Raw genomic sequence first — 20,062 nt, 5'->3', positions numbered from 1 at the left:
GGGAGCTGTCGCCCACGCAGGAAGCGGCAGGAGAAGGCCACATTTCAGCCACTGATGCAGGAGCCTGGAGCTTCCTGTGCTGCCCCAAAGAAGTGTGGCTCCCCCTGCCCCACCCCCACCGCTTTTATTTTTGCTTAAAAAAAAGTTGATGGAATTTTTCATCGTCTCTGAGTATTTCTTCTTGGACCACCTTGGATCTGTTGTGCCCAGCGGCTTGAGACCCCACAAAGACCACCAGAGACCACGATCAATGCAAGCAACACAGAGTCATTTATTAGCAAGCTAGAGCCTGGTCCTCTGCACACTTGGTAACCGGTGATACTAAGAGGCCCCGAGCCCTTGTTTAGCAGGGTTTTTATAATGCAAGGCAAGCAGTTTTACAGTGTTCTTTTTAATTGGTTAACATATAAAATTGTAAAGCATGTTAGTTTAAGTTCCGGGTCTCCCTGACCTCCAAGAGGAGGGTCGTCATTATCTTTAAGTTTGCTTTTTGGGTCAGCCACCTGGCCTTTACAGATAAGATAAGAGACGAGAGGAAAATTCTTTGCGACTTTTATGAGGGGTTGAGGGCAATTTGGGAAGAACCTCATATTTACACAGGTACAAGCTTTTTCTATCTTTTCATTCCCCCCTCTCCAAGAACATTTAGAGATCCAATCTTGGGTCTCTATTGTTCTAATTCTTGCTGCTTAATGGGCTGATATTGGGCCTTTAGCACCATTAGCTGTACCATATTTATTCTGTCTTTAACAAAAGCAATTAACTTATTTATTATACAAGGTCCTATAGTTAAAGCTAGTAGCAACAATATTAGGGGTCCCACTATAGTGGACACCAGAGTAGTTAACCAAGGGGAAAAACTGAACCAGGATTCAAACCAGCTGTGACTAGCTTCCCATTCTTTCTTTCTGTTTGTTAGTCCTTCTCTGACTTTTGCCATGGATTCCCTCACTACTCCAGAATGATTAGCATAAAACCAACATTCTTCTCCCAGAGCTGCACATAGACCTCCTTGCTTCCAGTCTTTAAAGGCAGGTAAATTTGGTAATTAATGAGCTTAGGAGATCCTTAACATTTTATTCTCCCAGGGGCAGTCTCCAACTTCCAGAGGCAGATGGCCTTCATGGCCTTCATTTCCTCAATTTGACCCAATCCCATATTTCTATACCAACTGCCTGTCCCCAATTCTGACTTCATTTACTTCTCTAATACTAGGAACTCCTTCACTGCTGTAGGGAAAATGGGTGATGACCGATCTGGCTTCTTCAAACTGGAAGTGGGCAGCATGGGGCAAGCAGTTTGGAGTTCCCTTTTTAGAAATCAGGTCAACTGAGGGGTCCAAGGTAGAAGTCTGGTTGGGGAAGAGCAGGTTGTAAAGTCATCTGGGGATGGGTGCTTCTATGAGAGAAGAACAAAAAGACATGAGTACTGAAATGAGATTGATACAATATAAATGTTGCAGAATCTGGAACATGCCAATGCACATCATAAAGATGACAGAAGTCAATAATTCCTCACCAGGGGGTGGAAGAACTGAGAAATTGTTCCCATAACAAGGCCTAGCAAAGGCTGGAGGGAACAAGACCTTTATTTGGGGACTTTAACATTGTCGAGGTTATCAGGAATGTAAACACAATATTTAATTCTTAATGTCATTGAGGTCCCCAGAAAATATAGTTAAGCTACTTAATGTCATTTGATTTTTGTATAATATCCCTTTATTGGTATAGCCTATGTTAAGTAGAGATCTCTATATTTCTGTTACTTAGGGCTAGATAATCATACTAGCAAACATAGATTAAAGCTACCTGTGACTGTAGGCCTTAAACTGAGTAAAATCTTCTGACTCTGGCAGTTTCCCTTGATAGTTATCAGGCACATTTGCCTAAGAATCTTTCTTTTGTAGCTTCCACTCTTAATTTTAGTGGGCTAACACAAGTGTACATCTTAAATTACTTTTAACTATTATTTCTTTTAAATGCCCAAGAATGGCTGTATTTTGGTTTTAACTGTTTTGCTGGGTGTTCAAGATCAAGCTGGTCAAATTGACCTGGTTCCTGTCTTGTTAAAGAGTCAGCTGAGTTTCCACAGGGGTCACTCATAGAGAACTTAAGAGCAGCTTCTTAGCTCCATTAGTGCCATTGGTTAGGCACGGTCTTCTCGATGAGGTGCCTTTCCTTGAAGGCATTAGGGGTGTCTCCCTTTCTCCATGACCCTCCTCTGCAGCAGATGCACTGAGTGATTTTCATCCTTTAGTCTCAACAATCTCCTTGATCAGGAGGTTGTGTGACCCAGAGTTGCAGCACTCCTTAGAGAAGTCCTCTTATTCCCTGGGTTCAGGCTTACTTTGAGGGCAAGATACTGTTTTTTTTTTTCTTGGCCTCTGTATTTAATTCCAATTTCTAAGTTTGATCTTAATCATCCAGCAAGCCAGTCTCACCAGTCATAAAGTAAGAGTACCGGGCTTTAACTTTAATGTCCATAACTTTACAGTCATCTACCCTTTTATTAAAGCACTACCACATACTATCTGTTTTGAAGGTGATGGCCTATTATCACAAGTTACCTAGGTTGCCTGTTCTGGAAGCAGCTACTTCTGCAAAACAGTAACAGGCAACAGTTTTACAAAATGAAATTAGCAAGAGTAAAAAACACATTTAGCTTGTATAATAGTTATCTTGAATTTTGGCTGAGTTCTACATTATATACCCTGTTTGATATCACAGTAATCTTTACAACAAACATCAAACTTTTGAGCACAACTTTAAATGAGTTAAAGTCTGGCTTACTTTGGAACCATTCTAACATGTAGGGTGAGGCAGAGCCTTATCTCAGGTAAGGCAGGGCTCTTCACAAATCTTATGTAAAATGTTCTAATCCTAAAGCTATTTTTTGCCCCTTTTGCCATGACCAGCATGACCAAATTTTCAAGTTCAGTGAGGGTCAAAGAAGTATTAGAAAATAAAGGTTTATAAACATAGATTAAGAAGATTAAGCTGAGATCAGATGGAGCTCTGTTCTCTGATGGAAATGCAGATATAAAGAGTTACGTTAGCAATCTTTATACATGTCTTATTATTAGGTTAAAGACTATGTAAGCATCATTCTTTGTTTTCAGGAAAGCTACAGAGACTAGAACACGTACGTAACTTTTTCCCACAACTGCAAAGTGCAATGTTAGGAACTCTGTGTAGCTCTCAAAGAAGTCCACTGTCCAAAGTTACTGTAAGGTGTGCAGGAACTAGAGAAGGTAACTGATGAAATACTGATTATCTAGCAAAACAATTTCTTTCTGCCCAACAGCTGTGTGCCTGAGATCAATGTAAGAGCTGATAGGACTCCTGTACAGAGCCTCCCCAGGGAGGCTACTGCCACAGCAGTTAGGCATCTTGTGCTCCTACACAGGAACACTCCCAGGCACCAGGCATGCTACAGTCATGAGGTCAGAGACCCCAATCTCATTGTTGTCCCATTTTTGCTATTGTGCATTACACTCTTTCTTAAATGTCATTTTAAGGAGTTTACATATATTGATTTCTGAGTCCATATGAACATTAGTTAACACAGTCTAACATTATATCCAAAACAGGAATCAATCAAAGAAAGGCTGAGAGAGCTTTTAACTTTTCTTTTGTGTAGCAAAATGCTTTCACCTTCTATGATATGAACCTTTAAACAAATCAGGCTGTCACTAACTCTTAGATATACATTTACATTTAAATTTTTATCTCAGTGAAATAAGTAACCAATTTTACATATACCTTACTGATAATATGTCCCATAATAGAACATTAAGTGATAGAAATAAATCCCCAATAAAATGTACTCTTTAAGTTTAAAATTACCATTACAGACAAGTTTATTCTGGAGAATAGAAGCTTGATAAATTTTCTGCTTTAAAAACTTGTATACCTGAAAAATATGAATACATTTAATATACAAAGAATGACCATTTTACAATTACCTGGACACTTTAATCTTACTAAATTCAGTTTTTAAAGAAAAATTTAGACTCTGTAACATAGTACAATACTCTTAACAGTTGTTTAACCATAATTGTCTAAACCCCAATTTTTAAGACTAATTGTTTTAAAGAATAAAACTTAATAGACACAAAGTTAAGAGTAAATTAGTGTTTCTAAGAAATCCTTGTCATTTTACCACGTCATTTTACCATATAGGTTAAACTTTGGCTTATATCAGAACATTAGTATTTCACCTTAGGAAAAACCTTAAATAGCTTCAACTGTCTCATATACATACAACCAACTTAGTTACACACAAACTTGTTGAAACTTGCCCTTTACTTACACAGATTTTCTTAGCACTTACTTAGACCCTCATGTATTCCATCACACAAGCACTTTCGTACCCAGAAACATTTCCTTTTCCTTTTTATTAAATCTATTTCCATATCCAAAACCTTTTATTTTCTCTTTCCTATCTGTTGACTCCTTTTTGTCCACATTCTGAAATAACTCTTATGAAATTTCTGAATTTAGACAAATTACTCCAATTTAACAAGATAAAATACTTTGTGGTTTATAGTACTCTAACTGAAACACAGTGAGAGGGGAGATGGTAACTCTAAATCCAAATCTAAGAGCTCCTTGGAGATTTGCAGAACTGGAGGGGGAGCAGGGGGAAGTGGTAAGGGAGCAGATGGAACGCTCACCCTCTGGGTTGAGGTTTTACCTGTTAGGAGGGGTGAGTGGTGGGAAGGAGACTGGGGAGAAGCAGAGGAAATTCACAGGTGTCGTGACCCTGGAGAGCAATAGGGTGGCTTCCTGCTCTCAGGGCTGTCCATAGAAATTTCTGGGATATTCTAGATCTTTCTGGAATGTTCCAGCCACAGTCTTGAGCACTGACTGAAATGTGGTTCTTGCACCTGAATTTTAATCACGTTTATGGTTGACCTGGGTAATACCTGACTTGCACAAAGGCACCCTTCATTCAGTCTCCAAGTTGGACAGGCAGCCCTGAGGCACCCTGGACCACGCAGCAGGGTGACTCGGGTGCAGGCTTCCTGGCCTCTGGGGGTGGCTTCCACTCAACCTGGGGCTTTCTGCCCAACATCCCTTGTCCCAAAACGCACAGTCAAGTGAGCAGAGCGGCAGAGCCATTTTGAGTCTTGAGCCAGGCGTGCTCACTTTCAAGTACAGAACAAAGCTAAATAAAGGCTTTCCCAGAAAACAGGACTCCTGTTGTCAGCCTGTCCCTGCCACCACGACCGCAAAGCCCCTGGATGGGGTTCCAAAGGCAGAAGTGGGGGGTGGGGACCGCCTCTGGAGCTGGGGGCAGAGCGGGCTCTCTTGGGGGTTCCATGCTGTAAACTGGGGTTTTGGAAGATGCGAGGCATCAGATACTTGCTAGGATGTGCCCTGGCAGCTGGGAGCAGGAACCAACAGGGCCACAGCCATTCGTTGCTGGACTGTCCTTCATTCTGGAGATATCAGTCTTCCATGACGCCTGCCCCAAGCAGACCCAGGAGCCATCTCTGGCTGCAGAGCCCAGAAATGTGCCCATCCTTGGCTGCAGAAGACCAAGATCCCCCATGCAGACTGCCTTCAGACGCCTGGTCTTCCCTGTGGCCAAATCTCCCTCCCTCCTCCTGGCATTCTGGTTGCTGAATTTAAAACAGGATCCCTGTTTGAAAAATCCAAAAAGTATCTTGGTTTTTCAGTTCCAGAAATGAGGGACCTGCACTTGTGTCTAACCCTGAGGACCTTTCATGCAGACAACTGTTGATCTGGGAAGAAGGAATGTGGAGTCACACTCAGGTTCAAGTCTAGGACACCAACACCTGCAAGGCTTCACTTTCCAAGCCTTTGTTTTCTCATCTGTGAAAAGGGTATCCTAAGGTCGAAGGAGGATGGAACGAGGAAATTGGTGGAAAACATCCCCCTTTCTCTGGCAGAGAAGCCATCCACAAAAACTCTAGAGGCCATCCATTTCTCCCTGAGATCTCCAGAACCAAGGTAGAAAATTGGGAATTGTCAGAAGAATTTCAAGGTGAGAATTTTATCACATCAGAAATATCACTGAAATATCACACCTGTGATCCCAGTGGCAGGAGGATCTCGAGTTCAAAGCCAATGACAGCAACTTGACGAGACCCTGTCTCTAAATAAAATACAAAATAGGTCTGGGGATGTGGCTCAGTGGTTAAGTGCCCCTGAGTTCAATCCCTGTACCAAAAAAAAAAAAAAAAAAATCACTGAAGACAATTTTAGAAAACCCTGTGATCTAGTCCTTTCACCTTGCTGAGCCTCAGTTTTCTAAGTGATAATGTGGGAATAGTGAAATTAGTCACCTCATCAATGTGCATAGAAGGAATGGGTTAGAGAGACCTCAGTGTCATGTGAATCACAGTTTTAACCCCGGACAAGGGACATAGACATAGATCTACCTAATTACTCTCAGTGATTCTTTTTAACTAATCAATTAATTTCCCAGTTTCTCCATAGGGTTTTTTTTTAACACATCCAGGTTTTCTGAAGTGTGATTTAAATAGAAATATAAGATTATGTCTTCATTTCTACTTTGGAAGAAAAACAAAATAAAAACATTTTAAAGATGGTAGAAATTAAATGAGTTTGTTCAATAAAAGACAAATAATATTTATCCCTGAGAATAAGCACAGAGATTTTTGTAGGCAGTGAGATTTATATCCGGATGCCCTGAACCCAGCTTAAATAAATAGAAGACATGGCCGGGATATCACTGTCAATGAATGACGAATGCCAAGGTACATATGGTGTATTTATAATTAGTGCAGAGTCTTACCACATGCCTTCCCACCCTGCTTCACTTTGTAATTTTATCTCAAGGACACCAAAAAAATCCCTACAGGGGCCACTGCAATCCTAGTTTACCAACAGCCTTCAATCTCACCCTAAGATATTATTCAGTCCTGCCCCATGAGAAGGCCCTACCTAGCATGCTATTTCCTATTAACCAGTGGCCTGTGACCTGGTGATAAGGATTCTGATGTCTTGTTTAAGCTCGGTGCTGAAGAATGCTTCACTGATTAGCGATGTCTGCTATGGAACTCAGTGTTGGTCAGCAGTGAACAGGTGCCTTGTGTTTGCTATCCCTAAGTCAATATGACCCCTGCAGGGGCTAGTCAAACTAGCTGAGGATCAGAGAGGGAAACCAATTTGTCAGGGTCACACAGCAACTTAGTGGCAGAGCTAGAACTAGAATAAATATTTCCTGGCTCCATGCCCAGGTATCTTTTCTCTCTGTTTTGTGCATGCCAGTTCTTAAACAAGGTCCAGGGGTATTTTCTGGAACAGACATAATGCCTGGCATTTGTCCTGTCACTTACCCTCCTCCATGTGGTTCCAAAGAGATTTACAGTGATCCCACGTGTTAGAGAGAAATGTACACATCAGAAGAGGATTAGAATAAAATAGGGTAGCTGGAGCAAAGGGAAGCTGAGAAATAAACTCAGATGATGTCAAAGGGAAGTTGGGCACATAAAAACACTGTCCCTATACCGTTGCTAGGCAACTGGTGGCCAAAGCAGAGAAAGGCAGAGGAATTGAGTGTTGGAAGATGAAACATTCAGCCAGCTGGTCAGAAGAAGCCTGTCCTTGGTGCCCCATGGGAGCCGTCCCTCCCTCGGGGGCTCCTGCCCAAGACAGTGGTGGTGCCATATCACCAAGGCAGGTCACCAAGGGCATGGGCAATCTGGACACCATCCATCCTTTCTCTGTCTCTCAGGGCAGATGAGGTGGATGTGTACGAGAAATCAGAACAGCAGACATCAAGGTCACCAGTGACAACGCTGTTCTCAAAGCCAGGGGTCACCTTCCCTGGTTGATGACTTCCACCGTCTTGGGTTGAGCTTTGGGTCTTGTCCTCCTAAGACACCCGAGTTCTCAGAGGGCCTGTGTCAACCACAGCTCCTTGGTCTGGCCTGGTCTTGGAGCTTTTCCTCCTCGAGTGATTGAAGGCTTCAGAGTCTAGGGCTCCACGGTGGGGTTCCTTCAGAGGCCTCTGCCCCCTGTTCCTGGAGACCTGGTGACTCAAGACCCTCCATGGGCTGGTGCCTTCAAAGATCTCTCCTGCCTCACCTCCCTCCCTATCCCAGACTCACAGTTCATGGCCCCTCACCATATGTCCAGATAGACCTGGTGGTACCCCAAACTTCATCCACCTGTCCTTGAAGGCCTACGGTCCCTTCCCTGACCACCTCCCATCCCCTGGTATCCTACTTCAGTCAGTCTCTCAGGCCCAAACTCTAGGGCTCCACCCAAATGTAGTCCTCTCTCTGTCACGTCCAATATCCCACCGGTCAGCAGGTCCTTCTTCCAGGGTGTGGTCCCTCCCCATGTCCACCCCAGTCCCAGGTGTAAGCCAGCTTCCTTTCCCATCTGGATGGCAGGAAGCTCCATCTCTCTTCTGCCCCCTATGGGTAATTCTGCAGATGGCAGCTGGGCTATGACTGGAAATGTTACAACCAGGCCCAAGGCCTCTGGGGTCCCATCCCTGGGAAAGCCCCATCCTGGCGGTGTGCTGTCTGGGTCCCACTCTCCTCCCTGCCTGACCCTGGCTCACTCTGTGCCAGGCCCCCCGGGCTCCTCTGGATGCTCACACATGCTGGGCTCACTCTTCTTGTCACCTTGGCGTGGACCAGTCTCTCCTCCTGGGGTGCTTCCCCAGGCGGCCCCGGGCTCACACCTGTATCCACAGCTCTCAGGAGATGCCACTTCCTGCAGAAGGCTTCTTATTTAAACAGACCTTTGCCCCCCCAACCAACTTCCCTGCCTCCTCTCTCCAACAGCCTTCTTGGCCCCCATGTAGCCTCCTTCCCACCCTCTCTTCAGCCCTCCAAAACTTCCTCCCAGGAAGAGAGAGGCTCTTGTCTCTCCTGCACTGCACTCTGCAGAGCAAGGACGGTTGCCTCATCGCTAACCACCATGGTCCCAGTGCCCTGTATGTTGTAGGTGCTCAATAAACACATGTTGCATGAATTACTCTTTAGTGGTCAGGATGCAGGGAGATGGGTCAGTGGGGCCAGCTGGGCTGAGCTACCTGGAGCCAGGGCTTTGTTTTCAGAGGACGTGGGTGGGGCCTGACTTTCCCCTTGGCTGGGGTCACCAGGGATACCCCTGTGATTTCCAGAGCATCCCCTTGATCAGAAGTGCCTCCCCAGGGCGTCGGCGGATCCCTGAATACCACCAAGAAAAAAAAAAAATTACTATCATCAAATCCTGACAAATTGCTAAATGCCCAAGCAGACACAGCCAATTTACAGAAGGTTTTGACTTTAATCATGTTTTGTCTTAGATTTGGCCCTACTTATAAATCATTCACCACTGTGGTTTAAACCATAAGCAAATCTTCCGTGGCACCCTTATTATCTACTTAATACTGCGAAGAGGAAGATTTATAGAATTGCATTCTGGGAATTAAGGAAAGTGAGGGAACATTGAGGTGCAGTTGAAACACATGAAAATGATAGTTGTCACAGAAATGTTGATTTATCAATGATTATTATGAAACTCTGGAAACTGTGCTGGTATCCACATAAATCTGTAATTGGCTGGATTTATTCTTTTTCAAAATGCTATATTTCCTATAGTTTTTACCACCATGTTCATCTGAGCTTGTCAGATTGACTGTGGTTTTAACTTAACTCCATTTATTTTTTTCAGATGGATGAGTGTGTGTGTGTGTGTGTGTGTGTGTGTGTGTGTCTGTCCTTGAAAGGTATCCCCTACATCTGTCACAGGTCAATGGTTGGTGTTTTTCTCCAAATATCATTCCTTAAATGTTTGAAGAGGGCACATTTTGCTGTGTGAGGTTGACATCAGTTGCAGGAAGTGGCTTAAAGTGGTATCTCCAGAGCCACTGTCTCATGGGGTGACCACCCAGGTGAGGAGTCTGTGTTTTGGGAGGTGCTATGGGCACCAAAGTGGTTATGACTCTATGGGCCGCTTCACCTCAAGGAACCTACTCCACCACCAGCCTCAGTCTGCACGTCCATAAAATGGGAATAATTATCCTAGTCACAGGCCCTGGGAGGCTTAAATGAGAAGACAGATGTCCAGTGGTCTCTGCCCAGGGCTTGACAGGCAGCGGATGCACCTATGTGCTGTGGGTGCCCCTCTCTCTGATTCCCAGTGGACTTGGGTGTGGGGATAGGGCAGCAGGCCCATAGGACGAGCGTCATCCAGGCAGGATCGTAGCAGTCAGAGACAAGGACCAGCCCAACCACAACAGGCACCAGACCAAATGCCGGAATCATCTTCTCACCCAATAGGACCAAGGAGGCGGTGGCTCTAGTTTAATCAAAGCCACAGAGGGACAGACAAACAAATAATAATCCAAATTTCAAGTATAAGAGCACTTTATCCTACACTTAACAGTGAGGGCCAGTTCTGGGTCCTATGTTGAATTCCTTATAGACTTCTTTTCAGTAAAGCTCAGCTGTGACTACTTAATATATATATATATTTTTGGTACCAGGAATTGAATTCAGGGGCCCTTGACCACTGAGCCACCTCTCCAGCCCTAATAGTATTTTATTTAGAGACAGGGTCTCACTGAGTTGCTTAGGCCTCACTTTTGCTGAGGCTGGCTTTGAATTCATGATCCTCCTGCCTCAGTCTCCTGAGTCACTGGGAAGACAGGCATGTGTCACCATGCCTGGTGACTACTTAAATTTGAAATAAGAAAATGAAAATTTCAGGGATGGGACCTGCCCAAGGTCACAGAGCTAACAGGCGGCTGAACCGAAACTCCAAACCCAGGGCCCTAAGCACCTACCATGACATCCCCAGGACATTGGGCCCACAGGCACCTTAGCAGTTGCCACCCTCCAGGCAACAGGCATCCAGAGTTGGGGACCCTTTGCAAGACTAACCCAAGGGTCGAGGCTTGCTGTGGCCACAGGAATGTCTTCCGGTCCCACAACTGAGGTGGGAGTTCAGCATGACTGCCTTGAGGTTATGATCCATTCTCCTCACAGAGTTTGGCATCTGGGTTTAATAGTGGTTCATTTTTCTTGACTCTCATTGTGTAGCCCATCAAAATTATTTCAGGAGGGCCTGTTTGGAGTCACTGATTCATGGCATCTGTCCTCAGGTTGCCCAGGGTCAAGGCCAAGAGAACCCAGACGCTGGATTTCACTGAAAGCAAACCAAGAACAGCGCTGAAAACGTGGTGTCCAGTGTCACTTCCAGAGGCGATGTCACTGCTCTGCTCTCCCCGCTCTCTCCCTCTCTCTCCTTTTTGGTTCCTTTCTCTCCTCTCTCTCTTCCTCTCTCTTTGCTTCAGTCCTTTCTCTTTCAACCTCTTCTTCTTTCCCTCCTCCTTCCTCTCTCTCTTCCTTCCTCTCTTCTCTTCTTTTCTCCTTTGTCCTTTGATGTTTTAAACTGTATCCAGGATTTTTTTTTTATTGTTGTTCCAGGGATTGAACCCAGGGATGCTTAACCACTGAGCCACATTCCCATCCCTTTTAATTTTTTTCATTTTGAGACAGAGTCACACCAAGTAACTTAGGGCCTCACTAAGTACTGAGGTTGGCCTCAAACTTGCGGTACTCCTGCCTCAGCCTCCTGAACCACTGCGATAACAGACATGCACTGCTGCACATGGCCCAGATTTGGTTTTTAGGCAGGGAACCTGAGGCCAGCAGATGGAGAGACAACTGCCATGACAGCCCTCTTCTCCACACCCCTCCTGCAGGTGGAGGCAGGAGGGTCACATGGGTCAGGGGGTAAGCACAGACCAGAACTTGGATGTGGGTTTTGTGGGAAGGAATGGGGGGTGAGGTAGACAGATTGAGGATTGGCTGGTTGAACAATTCCAGTGGACTCCGGGCTATAGGGTGGTCCGAGTCACCTGGTACCTGGGCCTAGGTTGACTCAGGGTGGGTAAATAGTGTCTGGGATGTCCAGAAACCTGAGGAAAGGTGGGTGACTGTGTGGGGGACTTGGGACAGGTTGTCTGTAGGAATTAGCCAGCACTAGAGAGGGGACAGGTACTCCCTGTGTCCCAAAATGCTAAGGCATCCTAAAATACAGAAAATTTGAAGACATGGTGGCTATGGCTTCCTTCCTTCCCTCTCCTCCTCTTCACCCTCTTCTCTCCTCCTTCTTGCCTCCCAGAGCCTCTGAAGAACCTCTTGCAAAGATCCAATTCAGTGGCCAAGCTGGGAACCCTCCATGAGCCAGAACCCTCCTTTAGGACCCAGATGTGGCTTCTGACCCCCAAGGAGAAGCCCAGTCCCCTCAGCGCTGCCCCAGCCCTGCACCTCTGCTCGCTGGCAGCCACCCCAGTTCTATCCCAACATGGTGACCATCACATCCTCACCCCTGAAACCATCCCATGAGTGGTTGTTTTGTCCAGGCCTAGAATTACCCAAATCCCCTTAACTACCCATCTGCAAATGAGGTCTGTGGGAGAAAGGCAGGAGTTGTGACAGTAACTCAGGGGCCAGGCCTGACACTTCTCTAATTGCCTGCTAAAACTGTTGCTGTCTCCTAAAGTGCAAATTATCACCCGAAATGACAAGAATAATGAATGAGTAACTCTGATGTAACAATTAGTCCTCAAAGACACTGTCTAATATGGTATTTCAGAACATCCGCTCCTTGTTATTAAGTGCCTGATAATTATTAAATTATCTATCTGGCAGCATGATTTACTTGGTTTATTTAGCTGCAGATGTGGGCAGGAGCACTTGGGTTTAAGGTCAGAGCAGCTGCCCCTCTGCTGGTCACCGTGTGGGCATGCCAGGGGCTGGAGGTGGTTGCCTGGCTGGAGCCCCCAATGGCCTCTGGCAGTCTGGACCTCAGGTCAGAAAATTCCATTGGCGTGCCTGATTTGGGGTTCCTTGGGGGTGAAGGACCTTGAAGACCAGCGTTGAGGGACCTTGCATTCCCTTTGTTTGTGGGACCCTCCAGAGGTAAACAGAGGACTCGGGGAAGCAACAGCCCCTGAGCCTGATGGGTTTCCTCCATGCCAGGCACGGTGCCAAGTCTTAGGCACAACCATTAGCTCATTTAATCTTCCCTCTATCCCAGGAACTAAGACAATTAGTGCTGGCATGTGACAGGAGGAATCCGAAGCTGCACAGCTGAGGTCACTCACTCAAGGTCCGTGGTGAGTGAGCAGGGGGTGGGTCAGGATGGGTCTCGCTGTCCCCATGGCCACTCTACCCTCCTGGACCCTGACAGCTGCCAAGGCAGTGCTGTCCCCAAAACTATGGGTCATCTCAGGGCCAATGCACACCAGCAGAGTGTGGGCAGGGACAAGGGAGGTCCAGAGTCATGATCTCCATGTCACACTTGGTAGCCAGGATTGGGGGATGGGGAGAAGAAAGGAGGCCCCTCCCCCATGCTGGATGATGGACTTGGGGTCCCTGCAGGGGACCCATTAACTAAAAGTGTTGTGTGAGTGACCCAGCCTCTCAAATCTCTGTGTCCTTATCTGCAAAACGGGGATGAGCTGAGTATCCCCAGGACTGCCCACCAGAAGTGCCTCACCAGGGGACAGAAGGAAGTTGATCTGGAACAAACACAGAGATGGAATGAGTCCTAGTGTCCCACAGCCCAGCAGGGCCACTACAGCTGACCTCACCTGATCATCACGCACTATAGTGCATCTGGAAACACCATCCTGTCCTCTGTAAATACCTACAGTTACTATATGTCCATTAAAAATAATAATAAAAGTGGGGCTATGTTGCATGCCTGTCACCCCTGCCACTCTGGGGAGGCTGAGGCAGGAGGATCGAAGAGTTCAAAGGCAGCCTCAGCAACAGTGAGGCCCTGAGCAACTCAGTGAGTCCCTGTCTCTAAATAAAATACAAAATAGGGCTGGGGAGGTGGCTCAGTGGTCAAGTGCCCTGAGTTCAATCCCTGGTACCAATAATCATAATCATAATCATAATCATAATTATGCACCCACCACCATCAGGCACCCTCCATTCTTCACCCCACAGGCTTCCTCTGCTAGATGTGTCGGCATAGGGACTGTCCCATGGATTTGTTACCCCACCCCAAACACACAGACTCGGGACCTCAGCTCTGAGGGGTGAAGAGCCCCAAGTATTTCCTGCACCCATCATATTCCCTGAGCTTGATGCTTGGCACAAAACAGACCCTCACTAAATACCTGTAGGATTACAAGAATGTTCTGGGGAGAAATGAAAAAGAAAAAAATACCTGTTGGATGAATGAGCGGTGATAGGAAGACCAGGAGCTGGGGGTTTCTAGGCCAGTCACACCTTTACCTGGGTGACTCCACTGTCCACTCCATCCCCACTCAGAAGGAGATGGTGACTTTCTTGCTCTGGAGTGGCAGCCAGTGAACTCCCAGTCTCCAACAGCTTCCCTGGTCCATGCTTGGGAGGTGGGACCCTCCACCCAGGCTGCCTGTCTCTGATGACCCTGGAAACCTGCACGCTCACACTTTCTCACCCCTTCCCATTGCCGGCATACTGGTCCGACTTGTGCCTTCACACGTGGGTCTCATAGCTTGCGGGCTCTGCTGTCTGCAGGAGCTCTCCAAGGTTGTGCAGAGGTCAGGCTGGGAACTGACACTCTGGGAGTCACCTTCAGGAATGACTGACAGGAGCTGGTAGCAAACAGCTCCGTCCCTCCAGGTCCCTGCAGAGGAGCTGCTGTTGGTACCTCATCCAACAGAGGCTAGTGCACCCACCCCAGCCCCAGCTGTTACAAAGGTTTGTTGCTAACTCTGTAGCTAGGAATTGTCCTGATCAGGGACATGGCACCTAGAAAGACCCGTAAGGGTTGATCCTCACCCTCACGTGGCCACTAGGTAATATGGGAGTACTGAAGGATGGGTGGGCATGGGCTGGGTGGAAGAGCACTTTCCTAGCATGCACCAGGCCCTGGGTTGGATCCCCAGTTCCACAGAAAAAGAACTGAAGGCCAGTCTCTTTGCTCTAGAGTGTGACAACTCTGTGCACACTCCAGAGTCCCTTATGGGATCTGCTAGAGGCTAAACTTCCAGCAAACCCACATCTTTCCACTAGCTTAATAAGGGCTGCAATTCCCCACTCTGTCTCCAGGATAAGCCTAGGATTTGTTGGTTCAGCAAACTGACGCATGAAGGAGCAAATGAACGCCTATGAACACGCACGTGTGCATGCATGCATGATCTGAGCCACGGGCCTCCCCAGTCAGGACCAGAATGCTTCTTTTCTAAATTGTCAGCATGTGACAAGCCAGAAGGTGGAGGTTGATCCAGGTCCTAGTGGGGAGTCACACACAACCTCTGGAGAGCTCAGGTCATTGATCCATGGAGGGACTTCGGTCCTCCTTCTCTGGGCCTGTGTTGTTCCAACCGTCAATTGACAAAAGCAATTGTTTTCCCACTTTCTCTTCCAGCTGCCACATGCCAGACGTTCATGTTGTGTGATATTTTAAATTTGGAAATAATGTTAGACTACCAAAAAGTTTTTAAAGCAGAAAGTCCCCGTGTGTCCCTCACCCAGCTGGTCCATGTGGTCAGGGTGGAGATGTGGTGGGCGCTACTGTCAGGAAGTCTGCTCAGCATCCCGGGTTTGACAAGTCCCTGACTGAGCGGGCCTGGAGGAATGGGCAGCACTGCAGGCTGCATCCTGGCCATGCTTGTGCATCTGCGGGTCCCTTTTATTTGTGGCCTATCACTTCCTCTGCCATGGCAAACAAGAGACTCTATAAATATTTCAAACACTAATAGTTTGTTCCATCCCTGTTTAGACTTTTAAATGAATCTAAGAGCATTTCTCTTGGAGGGACCTGCCAAACTGCAGGAGGGTGAAAGAAATACCACAGCCTCCTGTCTGCCAGGTTGATTGATGGAGAGAAGGGCCAGAGGTTGGGCAGGTGCTTGGCCCTGTCCCTCCCACCTGTCTCCCTGCACCAGAATCCACTCCAGGGATGCTCTGCCCCACAGGCGATGGCCTCCTTAAACCCTGGGTCCCCAAGGTGGGGCACTCTAGCTGCTCAGGCAGGTGAAGACAGGTTGAGGCTGAAAATTCCCAGGTTGGTATTTTAAGAGCTTTGGTTTTACAGTTGGAAATTCCTAGATTCAAATCCGAGTGTTTCTGAGCTGTGTTGCTTTAGGAAAGTGACTTCACCTCTCTGAACCTTTGTTCCCCTTTCTATTGAAAGATTGAATTCAACGATGTGTGCATACCAGAGCCAGGCAGGCCATAAGCTCAATGCACAGTAGCTAGTATTTGTTCATTCAATATTTCCAAGGCCTTGAGTGTGGCTCAGACACAGTGGAAGTTAATTTCTTGTTCACATAAACGACCTGATGAGATTCCAAATTGGTTCAGGTAGAAAGTGAAATTCTGCTCTGTCCAAATTGAACAGAGCTCTGCCATAGCTTTCTGGTTTCAGGAAGGTTCTGCGCCCCAGCACTCAGCAAGAAGAAAGGAAAGGGACACGCCAGAGGGTCACATTATCCAGCTTGTAGCTCACCTGGGGAGGAGATATGGAAAACACAACCCATAATATGCAGGGTGAAGTCCTTATGTGAGGAGGAACCAGAAAACAGAAGAAGCTTTTCTAGAAAGCACACCAGATCCAGGCACGCCTAACCTGAAACCTTCCAAAAGGTCTCACTGTGTGCAGAATCAACCCCTTTCCCAGACTCTGAGGCCCACCTGTTTCAGCCCCTGGCATCTCTATAACCTGGCCCTCCTCTCTCTGCAGCTCTGACACTGAGGGATGCTTTTCTACAAACCACCACCCTGGAGCAATCATGTAACTCACTTCCCAAATTAGGACACATTAGAAAGAGCAAGGTGAGCCAGGACAACTGGGGCCCTCTGGGACAGACTGGAATCTGTGTGACCAATGGCACACAGCCACAGGGCCTTTGCATGTGGAGTTCTCCCTACTTCTCACTCACCTGGCTGGCTAGTTCTGAGGCTCCAGCATCACTTCGTCAGGGGAAAACTTTCTGATGCACTCATCCATACAGATGCTAGGAACTGTTTCCATCAAGGGTGCTAATTTAAATTTCTAACTCTATGCTCAATTGTGTGTATTTGATTGCAATCTCTCTCTTTCTGACTGGACTATAAACTACATGAAATCAAGAACTGTGCCTTTTTTTGTCCACACCTGGCACATAATGAGCCCTCAGTAAACACTGGTACGTATGAATACATGCTCACTCTGGAGGAGTCAAAATGGAAATTTTCCCATGTGACAGGACACCTCAGCACAGCCCAAAAGAATAAGCATGGAATGGGATTACATCAAGAAGCAGAGGAACAGCATCTTAGTGGGGGAACCGCAATCAGTAAAAGTAGATCCTGATCTATGTCTGACGTGGTTGGAAAGGGCTGAGTGGGCCTGGCCCTTCCTTTCTCTCTCTGGCTGGCTGTCTCACTGCATGCCCTCTCTCATGCACCAGGATGCCATTACCAAGGGTCCTCCATCTGAGTGAGCACCCTGAGTCTGCTAGCCCTTGAATCTCTGGAACCGTGAGCTACGTGAACCTCTTTTTGATAGAAACCCAAACTCAGGTATTTTGTTTTAGTAACACAAAACCAACTAAAACAACAAACCCACAGATGCGGGTGAATGTGTCTGACTCCATGTCCCACCATGAGGGCCTCGCAGCTGCCACTTACTTGAAAGCCCCCTGGGATCAGCTTGGACTCTGCCATCTCTCTGGGTGCCAGGCTGCCTCTGGCAGGAGGAGCAGCCAAGGTCCTCAGATTGAGGCTCATGTCTGAGCCACATTTGCCAAACTGGGTCTGCAGGACAGCTGGCTCTGAAGTCAAGGGCCTCCTGGCTGAGGAGCCAGGGCTGTATTCCTCCCCATTACAGGCTGGCCATGGGTTCGGCAGCATAAATAACACTGTGCCGACAGCAAGATGGACAACATGCCTGACTGGCAATTCTCCCTCTGCCTTGCCAGGGACAGAACTGAAAATAGACTCTCAGGGGCTGGGCAGGACCCAAAGATTTGGCAAGTCCTTCTCCTGTGTCTGCTGCGACCTCCCTGGGCGCATCTTAGCTGGGAAGGTGCCCGCTTTTTTCTTTCTTTTGGATCTCCACAGAGAAAAGAAAGCCTTCTCAAAGCACTGTTCTCTTTCTTTTTTTGGCAGTGTTTTGTGGTGTGTCTAAACTTTCTGGTCAGACCTGGTTCAGATCCTGATTGAGCCACTCATGGGCTGTGTGGCCACAGGCAAGATACTGAGCCTCTCTGAACCTCGAGCATCCTCACCATTAAAATGGAAGATGAGACTTGCAAGAAGCTTTAAGGTTCGGTGTGGGTTTGGAAGGAATAAGGTTCACAAGAAATGGTCTGGAGGGAGAGGCAAGAATTGGGGGAGACTCTAGATGGCCCAGAACAAACTGTCTCCCTTGGTGTACATTGGATTGGGGAGAGTTGCACCTCTGCCTGGGCAGAGGCAGTTCTGTCTGGTTCCTGGGGCTCCATAAGACCCCTCTGGAGGGCCACTGCAGCACCAGCCAGTGCACCCAGTTCCCAGACCAGTTTAATGGGGGACACAGGACTGAGGATCAGGTCCCAAGACTCCACACAGTGAGACAGAAAGCCAGAGAGAAGAGGGAAAGGCAGGCAAACAGTAGGTGTCCAATGCTTGTGTTTATCACCAACCATTAAACCCTGATTGTTGGATCATATAAATCCACACTCCTCCAGATCAACCAGACTCAGGCTCATTAGAACTGAACAACTGTACTGAAATAGGAAGCAGAGGTTGAAGCTGGTTTAGTGGCGCATGCCTGTCATCCCACATCTCGGGAGATGAGGCAGGAAGATCACGAGTTCGAGGTCAGCCTCAGCAACTTAGCAAGGGCCTCAGTTCACTTGTGAGACCTTGTCTCTAAATAAATATCAAAAAGGGCTGGGGATGTAGCTCAGTGGTTAAGCGCCCCTGAGTTCAATTCCTGGTACCAAGAAAGAAAAGGAAGAAAGAAAGATGAAATAAAAGAAAAGAAAACAGATATTGGTTACTCCATCATGAGGCTCTTGAAATTGTCTCAAAAGAGCACATTATTCTACAGGGTATCTGGAAAAGAGATTTTTCTCATGCTGGTTCACATCCCTTTACCAGAAATGGTAAATACTGAGAAATGAAATTCAGGAGAACTGATTATAATAGTGCTATGGATGACTATGGTGGGTCCCCTCCAAAACTTATGTTGAAATTTGGTCCCCATTGTAGTGGTAGGGAAAATGCTGAGCCCTTAAAAATGTGTTTGGGTGGTGACAGTGGAGCCCTCCTGATTTTCTCTGGTGGGTTCTTACTTTCTTGGGGAACTGGATCCATTCCTCAAGAAAGGGCTGTTATGATCAAGCCACCACTCATGTTTTGTCCCTTTTTTAACTTGCCCTCTTGTCTTTCTGCTTGAAGGAGCATGAGGTCCTCATCAGAGGCCAAGCAGATGCAGCACCCTGCTCTTGGACTTCCTGACCTCCAGGATCTTGAGCCAAAATAGACCTCTTTACTTTATAAACTTCCAGGTTTCAGGTATCCTATTACAGCACAGAAAATGGACTAGTACAATTAGATATTTATTAACACACAATTATATGTCAAACACAGTGTGAGTTGCTTTACGTGTATCGATTCAATATTGATCCTCAAAATATCCCTAGAGTTGTTATGATATTCCTTACTTTCTGAACAAGGAAACTGAGCATCAGAAAGGTAAAATGACTTGGGATTTCTGGACTGAGAAGTGACCTGTGATATTGAGTTGTAAGTTGTTGGGTTAGGTTGGTTTTTGTGAAATAAATTCAGGTTGGATTGAGTTGTATCATGTGGTTGCTGAGGTTGGGATAAGTGGATGTAGGGGGGGTTAATTTTAGTTGCATTGATGCCAATGGAGGGGGGCAGAATGAATTGTGCTGGGTTTAGTTGGCTTGGCTTGGATGCAAACAGTTTTTAGACCTCTGAAGACAGTCTTTCTGGCAGGGAGCCATTTCCTGTCCAGCAACTAGAATTGTTCTGGAAAACTCAAGAGCCAACACCATAATCAACGAAGGAGGAGGGAAAATTGAGCCAAATGAATGGTGTGAAGTAGACTAAATCTCCCTTTGT

Source organism: Sciurus carolinensis, chromosome 8 (genome assembly GCF_902686445.1).
Source record: "Sciurus carolinensis chromosome 8, mSciCar1.2, whole genome shotgun sequence".
NCBI classification, from domain to species: Eukaryota; Metazoa; Chordata; class Mammalia; order Rodentia; family Sciuridae; genus Sciurus; species Sciurus carolinensis.
The sequence above is the reverse complement of the archived record's forward strand: the minus strand, read 5'-3'. Positions refer to the sequence as shown.